At 36.7% G+C, this 9,084-nt stretch overlaps 1 pseudogene; it reads right to left on the bottom strand.

Moving 5' to 3' along the window:
• Positions 1–453: 453 nt before the first annotated feature.
• On the bottom strand, positions 454–3,674 carry LOC101034277 (uncharacterized; annotated as a pseudogene).
• Positions 3,675–9,084: the final 5,410 nt, after the last annotated feature.

Below are 9,084 nucleotides of genomic sequence, written 5' to 3'. Positions count from 1 at the left end.
TTTTTTTTGGTAAGAATCACTTTGCCATAGGTTAACAACATAAACAGGTTGACTTCTTTTCCTAGAGTAACATAAACATGTTTCTAGCTAGTTTACCAGTTTTGCCTCCATGCCCAAAAGTTCAGGCAAGCCCAGGTAATCTTGTCTTAGCCAGTAGACAGGATATATGGGGAAATGAGTAAAAATGAGTTTAATCAGAAAACAATACTTTGTTACAGTTCAGATGATTTTAAATGAAGCAAATGATTGTAAACCATGAATGAGAGAACATCTATTTTGGGTCACTGTGACTTATTAATAGAATGCTATTTACTTTTAACTTTGCAAATAAACAGCTGTATTGTTCTGAAACATGATGAAAGGCATGCACGTCTACTAGCAGATTTAGCACTTCTGACCAACAAAAACACCAACTTCCTTACAAATGTGCTTCATGCACTGTATTAGATTTCATTAAGATATAAGTTTTAATGCCTTATTTTTTCCTTGAACTTGAATGAAAACCAGAATGGGATGATCCAGAAGATGGTCTGTGGTGCTTGGGTAAAGTAATGGTGTTCTGTAAGGGTTGGCCCTGGGCTCAGAGTTGTTTAGTGTTTTCAGCAATCACCTGGCTTTCAGGTGACCATAATCTTATTCATCCTTTTCCTTGATCACCAGATGAAGATCTAGAATGACTTCTGTTTCTATTCCACTCAGGAGAAAGTGATGAACTTGAATAACATCATTTTTTTGGAGGGCGGGGAGGTGCGGAAGAGCCCTTGTGGGATATGGAGTTGGATCTTGATTTCAACTGAGAAGATCTTAAATATTCTCTGAAACTGAAACGATATCTTGACTGTGAACTAGAACTTCTTGAAAGGAATCTGTACCTAGATCTTGAACTTGAAAGGGAGAATGAACATGATGAAGATAGTGAAAGTGAAGATTGAGATGTTGAGGACTTTTTCTATTAGATTTCTTTTTATTACTATCTTCTTCACTGATGTCAAGATTATATTTTGAGAGATCAGCATCATCTTCATCCTCATCTTCATCTAATTTATATTCAGAAAGATCTTCATCCTCATCCGATTATTTATCTTCAACCACCTTTTCATACAGATGCATGACCGACTGGCTTCCCTCTGTATTTTTTCTTTTTATATCCAATCTCATGATATTTGCCTCCAGATTCTTCTCATTCTATATATTCAACATTATTTTTTATTAAAACCACCAACAAAACTGTTTTTTTTTTTCTAATTTAGCATATGTTGGAGTATTACATGTTACACTCTGATCTTCTGGCCCAATTCACATTGCTGTGAGTTTTACCTTGCCAGTCATTAGCATTAAATAGTTATCAGCTCTTTTCTGTAAGCATTTTTCTTATTTCAGTGCCCCCAGCTTTGATCATCTTGGCCTGTTGTTTTCCTTTTAAGTATTACTATTATTAATATTATTAATACTTGCTTTTACAAATTATGTTATTATGTTCATGAAATGATATCTATAAAATCTGGTGGAGCTGTATTTTTTTTATTTTCAGTGCTCACTCACATACAATTATACCATAACTTCCTCTTTCTGGAGATAATTATGATTATTCATCTTTTTATTTTCCTTATGATCTCCAGGTAATAATTTGTATTTTTGTGCTTTTCTACTATAAATTTTTAAACTCTGGTTTTAAATGAAACAATATATTGCCCTATCTCTCTGCTCTGTTGGATTTTTGCTAACAATATAATCTTATAGTTTGTGATAGACCTCTTCTGATTCAATCATTGGTATCTTTACAACAACTAGATCATATCTAAACTTTTGGCACTAAATTGACCATATATATGCACTTAGAAATATACTTCTGACACAATTTTCTCCATTAAAAAATTAGTTCCCATTGGGAGATATTAAATTTACTTGATACTTGGGTACACTCTTGCTGCTTGATTAGACCATTTCACTGTCTTCCTACCATTCATAGTCTGTGCTCTTCCCCTTAAAAGGCAGAGCATAAGGTGGTAACCCTCTGTGTTAGTTTATATATTCCATATGCAGAATTGAAATGCATAAGGTGGAAATATTTGGTGACATTCATGTGCTGTCATTAAATTGATGCTTTTAAATAATGAGACTCAACCATTTTAAGTCTTATTAGCATTTTTTAGGGAATTAGTTGGTAAAAAATATATAATCTTTTTGATTAATTTTATGTGTTTTTCTAACAAAAGGAAATTAGATGCAATTCTTTAATTAAGTTCACGTAATATTTAATATTACAGCTTTTGTAATATTAATTGATTTTGAAGGAGACTTTCAGAGATTAGATTTGGTAATCCAAGGATCCCAGCTGATATTTTAAAAATAAATAAAATTTGCAAATTAATAAGTAGTATAGATTCCCATTCCCTGATTACATTAGGTCCAACTAAGTAACTTACACAAGGAAAAAGAGTCTAGAAGTAACCTAGTCAGGAATACAACACAGGTAGCCCTGTTTGACATTATGTTCTTAGACACTACCACCTTACATTCTTTGTATGTTTACTCATTGTAAATACTGGAAAAAAAGAAGACAAACCTTTAACTTTTCTTTCTTTCCAAGAAGATGCTAAATTTACTTTTTTTATTCCATAATGAGAAATATCATAGTCCATATATAATTTATAAATTAGTAATCAAGATTTACAGAAAATAAATAAAGTCAACTTGAATTAATTCATATTTCCTAAACTCCTTCTCTAGAATAAAGAATAAATTCTTTGCTTATTTGTTTTTAACATCTAACACACAAGAGAATACAGATATGTTTTAAATATGTAATTGTTGACATATTATAATCATATTGCTGTAAGTGCTACATAGTTTTCAAAAAGGGGAAAAAACCTTATGCAGTGTTTTATAGTAATGACAACCCAGAAAGATCAAGAGTGGAAATTCATAAATGTACTATAGCATTATTTGTTACTTTTATTAGGTTTATATTTAAATACTTTCATACTAAATGTTGGGCTAATTTTTAACTCTTCTACATCTCTAATAATTTTGAGGATTAAAGGGCAAAATAAAAATCTATTATAAAAGAAAATAGAACATAATTATAGGAGAGCATGAACAACTTCACACAAAAATCTTTTAAAACACACAGGCTCATACTTGTAATGCCAGCACTTTGCCAAGGCAGGTAGACTGCTTGAGCTCAGGAGTTTGAGACCAGCCTGGGCAACATGGTGAAACCCTGTCTCTACCAAAAAATTAATTTAAAAAAAACAATTTTTTAAAGTATGTAATTTTCTGAAACCAACAGAAAAGAAGCTATGATTAGACAAAACTACCTAAAACTCTTGTATTTATACTTTGAAATCTAACCAAAAACAAACTAACCAACAACCCACCACACTTTTTTAGGCAAGCATTTTTATAGGCGAATTCCATAAAAATTCGAGGATCATAAAAAATAATAGCATACAAGTAAGCTGGTTTCACTCTCCCCCTACAGAAAAGCAAAAAATGAGTATCAGTGCTGATATTATCACCAGCAATATCTCAAAACTCAAATAGGAAGATGAGGCAGCTCCTGAAGTCACAGACAAGTTAAAAAAAAAAAAAAAATCCAAGCAGACAGTAAAATAATCACCTTTCCACATCTTCAGTGCCCCTCCTCCCAATCTTTCCAGCAGCAAGTGCATGGACAATTCCCTCTGACTCACAGTTTCTCTACTGGAAAAAGTGAGATCAAGGTGGACAACAAGCCTCCTAAATCTTGAATACAATGGAAGGAGACTGATCCCTGTCTCAACTTACAGATAGCACTTGGGAGTACCAGAAGGGAGAAATATCCCTGAGGATAGCCAGACACAAAGAGGGAAGGCAGGACCACCATCCCCAGGCTTGGAATCCCTGCTCTATAACTTGGCCAGAGGAGATACTAAATTACAGTAGCTACTCGGCAGCACCATGCTGTAGAAGGTTTGTTCTATAGGTCCCCTGGGCAAAAACCCCAAGCCAGTCTTCCCACAATACCACTATATTTCCTTTGGTATGACACTCATTCCATTCAGAACAGGCTCCTGCATTCTGTTTACTAGAACCAAGGAAAACCTGGGATTCTAGTGCCAAAAAAAAAAAAAAAGAAAAGAAAAGAAAAGAAAAATAAGAAAGAAATCAACAGATAAATTACACATACTATCTAAGAAAACATGTCTAATAAACACCAAAACAAGACAGACTGGAATAAATAGTCCTTCAATTTAAAGACATAAATATATGGCCACAAGAAACAACAGCAAACAGTGAACTATGGCCTCAACAAACAGAAAGTGAAAGGAATCAGTGACGGACCCTAATGAGATGGCAATATGTAGATCATCTGAACAATAATTCAAAATAGCAAATTTAAAGAAACTAAGTGATTTCCGAGATAACACAGAAAAGTAATTCCAAAATTTATCAAAGAAATTTAACAGAGATAGAAATAATTTTTTTTTTTTTTTTTTTTTTTTTTTTTACTTTTTTTTTTTATTGCATTTTAGGTTTTGGGGTACATGTGATGAACATGCAAGATTGTTGCATAGGTACACACATGGCAGTGTGCTTTGCTGCCTTCCGTCCCCTCACCTGTATCTGTCATTTCTCCCCATGCTATCTCTTCCCACCTCCCCACCCCCCGCCCCTCCCCCATTTCCCCCCAACAGACCCCAGTGTGTAGTGCTCCCCTCCCTGTGTCCATGTGTTCTCATTGTTCAACACCCGCCTATGAGCGAGAATATACGGTGTTTGATTTTCTGCTCTTGTGTCAGTTTGCTGAGAATGATGGTTTCCAGGTTCATCCATGTCCCTATAAAGGACGTGAACTCATCGTTTTTGATGGCTGCATAATATTCCATGGTGTATATGTACCACATTTTCCCTATCCAGTCTATCAGCGTTGGGCATTTGGGTTGGTTCCAGGTCTTTGCTATTGTAAACAGTGCTGCAATGAACATTCGTGTGCACGTGTCCTTGTAGTAGAATGATTTATAATCCTTTGGATATATACCCAGTAATGGGATTGCTGGGTCAAATGGGATTTCTATTTTTAGGTCCTTGAGGAATCGCCACACTGTCTTCCACAATGGTTGAATTAATTTACATTCCCACCAACAGTGTAAAAGTGTTCCTATTTCTCCACATCCTCTCCAGCATCTGTTGTTTCCCGATTTTTTAATGATCGCCATTCTAACTGGTGTGAGATGGTATCTCAATGTGGTTTTGATTTGCATTTCTCTGATGACCAGTGATGATGAGCATTTTTTCATATGTTTGTTGGCCTCCTGTATGTCTTCTTTTGTAAAGTATCTGTTCATATCCTTTGCCCATTTTTGAATGGGCTTGTTTGTTTTTTTCTTGTAGATCTGCTTTAGTTCTTTGTAAATTCTGGATATCAGCCCCTTGTCAGATGGGTAGACTGCAAAAATTTTTTCCCATTCTGTTGGTTGCCGATTCACTCTACTGACTGTTTCTTTTGCCGTGCAGAAGCTGTGGAGTTTGATTAGGTCCCATTTGTCTATTTTGGCTTTTGTTGCCATTGCTTTTGGCGTTTTGGTCATGAAGTCCTTGCCTACACCTATGTCCTGAATGGTTTTGCCTAGATTTTCTTCTAGGGTTTTTATGGTGTTAGGTCTGATGTTTAAGTCTTTAATCCATCTGGAGTTAATTTTGGTGTAAGGTGTCAGGAAGGGGTCCTGTTTCTGCTTTCTGCACATGGCTAGCCAGTTTTCCCAACACCATTTATTAAACAGGGAGTCCTTTCCCCATTGCTTGTTTTTGTCAGGTTTGTCGAAGATCAGATGGTTGTGGGTATGTTGTATTTCCTGTGAGGCCTCTGTTCTGTTCCATTGGTCTATATCTCTGTTTTGGTACCAGTACCATGCTGTTTTGATTACTGTAGCCTTGTAGTATAGTTTGAAGTCCGGTAGTGTGATGCCTCCCGCTTTGTTCTTTTTGCTTAGAATTGACTTGGCTATGCGGGCTCTCTTTTGGTTCCATATGAAGTTTAAGGTGTTTTTTTCCAGTTCTGTGAAGAAGGTCATTGGTAGCTTGATGGGAATAGCATTGAATCTGTAAATTACTTTGGGCAGTATGGCCATTTTCACAATGTTGATCCTTCCTAACCATGAGCATGGAATGTTTCTCCATCTGTTTGTGTCCTCTCTTATTTCGTTGAGCAATGGCTTGTAGTTCTCCTTGAAGAGGTCCTTTACGTTCCTTGTTAGTTGTATTCCTAGGTACTTTATTCTCTTTGTAGCAATTGTGAATGGCAGTTCGTTCTTGATTTGGCTCTCTTGAAGTCTATTACTGGTGTATAGGAATGCTTGTGATTTTTGCACGTTGATTTTGTATCCTGAGACTTTGCTGAAGTTGTTTATCAGTTTCAGGAGATTTTGGGCTGAGATGATGGGGTCTTCCAGATATACAATCATGTCATCTGCAAATAGAGACAATTTGATTTCCTCCTTTCCAATTTGGATACCCTTTATTTATTTTTCTTGCCTGATTGCTCTGGCTAGAACTTCCAGTACTATATTGAATAGGAGTGGTGAGAGAGGGCATCCTTGTCTAGTGCCAGATTTCAAAGGGAATGCTTCCAGTTTTTGCCCATTCAGTATGATATTGGCTGTTGGTTTGTCGTAAATAGCTTTTATTGTTTTAAGATACGTTCCGTCAATACCTAGTTTATTGAGGGTTTTTAGCATAAAGGGTTGTTGAATTTTGTCAAAAGCCTTCTCTGCATCAATCGAGATAATCATGTGGTTTTTGTCTTTGGTTCTGTTTATGTGGTGAATTACGTTTATGGACTTGCGTATGTTGAACCAGCCTTGCATCCCCGGGATGAATCCTACTTGATCATGGTGGATGAGCTTTTTGATATGCTGTTGCAATCGGTTTGCCAGTATTTTATTGAAGATTTTTGCATCTATGTTCATCATGGATATTGGCCTGAAATTTTCTTTTCTTGTTGAGTCTCTGCCGGGTTTTGGTATCAGGATGATGTTTGTCTCGTAAAATGATTTGGGAAGGATTCCCTCTTTTTGGATTGTCTGGAATAGTTTCAGAAGGAATGTTATCAGCTCCTCCTTGTATGTCTGGTAGAATTCAGCTGTGAACCCATCTGGACCTGGGCTTTTTTTGGGTGGTAGGCTCTTTATTGCTGCCTCGACTTCAGACCATGTTATTGGTCTATTCAGGGTTTCGGCTTCTTCCAGGTTTAGGCTTGGGAGGTTGCAGGTGTCCAGGAATTTATCCATTTCTTCCAGGTTTACTAGTTTATGTGCATAGAGTTGTTTGTAATAATCTCTGATGATGGTTTGGATTTCTGTGGAATCTGTGGTGATATCCCCTTTATCGTTTTTTATTGCATCAATTTGGTTATTCTCTCTTTTCTTTTTTATTAATCTGGCTAGTGGTCTGTCTATTTTGTTGATCTTTTCAAAAAACCAGCTCCTGGATTTATTGATTTTTTGAAGAGTTTTTTGTGTCTCTATTTCCTTCAGTTCTGCTCTGATCTTAGTTATTTCCTGTCTTCTGCTAGGTTTTGAGTTTTTTTGATCTTGCTCCTCTAGCTCTTTCAATTTTGATGATAGGGTGTCAATTTTAGATCTCTCCTTTCTTCTCATGTGGGCACTCATTGCTATATATTTTCCTCTAGAGACTGCTTTAAATGTGTCCCAGAGATTCTGGTATGTTGTGTCTTCGTTCTCATTGGTTTCGAAGAACATCTTTATTTCTGCCTTCATTTCATTGTTTATCCAGTCAACATTCAAGAGCAAGTTGTTCAGTTTCCATGAAGCTGTGCGGTTCTGAGTTAGTTTCTGCATTCTGAGTTCTAACTCGATTGCACTGTGGTCTGAGAGACTGTTTGTTATGATTTCTGTTCTTTTGCATTTGCTGAGGAGTGATTTATTGCCAATTATGTGGTCAATTTTAGAGTAGGTGTGATGTGGTGCTGAGAAGAATGTATATTCTGTGGATTTGGGGTGGAGAGTTCTGTAAATGTCTATTAGGTTTGCTCGTTCCAGGTCTGTGTTCAGGTCCTGGATATCCTTGTTGATTTTCTGTCTGGTTGATCTGTCTAATATTGACAATGGGGTGTTAAAGTCTCCCACTATTATTGTGTGGGAGTCTAAGTCTCTTTGTAAGTCATTAAGAACTTGCCTTATGTATCTGGGTGCTCCTGTATTGGGTGCATATATATTTAGGATCGTTAGCTCTTCTTGTTGCAGTGATCCTTTTACCATTATGTAATGTCCTTCTTTGTCTCTTTTGATCTTTGTTGCTTTAAAGTCTATTTTATCAGAGATGAGAATTGCAACTCCTGCCTTTTTTTGCTCTCCATTTGCTTGGTAGATCTTCCTCCATCCCTTTATTTTGAGCCTTTGTGTATCCTTGCATGTAAGATGGGTTTCCTGGATACAGCACACTGATGGGTTTTGGCTTTTTATCCAATTTGCCAGTCTGTGTCTTTTGATTGGGGCATTTAGTCCATTGACATTTAGGGATAGTATTGTTATGTGTGAATTTGATGCTGTCATTTTGATGCTACCTGGCTGTTTTGTTGGTTAGTTGATGCAGATTCTTGATTGTGTTGCTGCTTTTTTACCATTTGGTGTGTTTTTGGAGTGCCTGGTACTGGTTGTTCCTTTATATGTGTAGAGCCTCTTTCAGGAGTTCTTGTAGAGCAGGTTTGGTGGTGATGAAATCTCTGAGTGCTTGCTTGTTCACAAAGGATTTTATTTTTCCTTCACTTATGAAGCTGAGTTTGGCTGGATAGGAGATTCTGGGTTGAAAGTTCTTTTCTTTAAGGATGTTGAATATTGGCCCCCAGTCTCTTCTGGCTTGTAGGGTTTCTGCTGAGAGATCTGCTGTGAGTCTAATGGGCTTCCCTTTGTGGGTAACCCGACCTTTCTCTCTGGCTGCCCTTAGCATTTTCTCTTTCATTTCAACCCTGGTGAATCTGACGATTATGTGCCTTGGGGTTGCTCTTCTTGAGGAATATCTCTGTGGTGTTCTCTGTATTTCCTGGATTTGAATATTGGTCTGCCTTGCTAGGTTGGGGAAGTT

The sequence above is a fragment of the Saimiri boliviensis genome, chromosome X (genome assembly GCF_048565385.1).
Source record: "Saimiri boliviensis isolate mSaiBol1 chromosome X, mSaiBol1.pri, whole genome shotgun sequence".
In the NCBI taxonomy this organism is placed as follows: Eukaryota; Metazoa; Chordata; class Mammalia; order Primates; family Cebidae; genus Saimiri; species Saimiri boliviensis.
The sequence above is the reverse complement of the archived record's forward strand: the minus strand, read 5'-3'. Positions and strand labels throughout refer to the sequence as shown.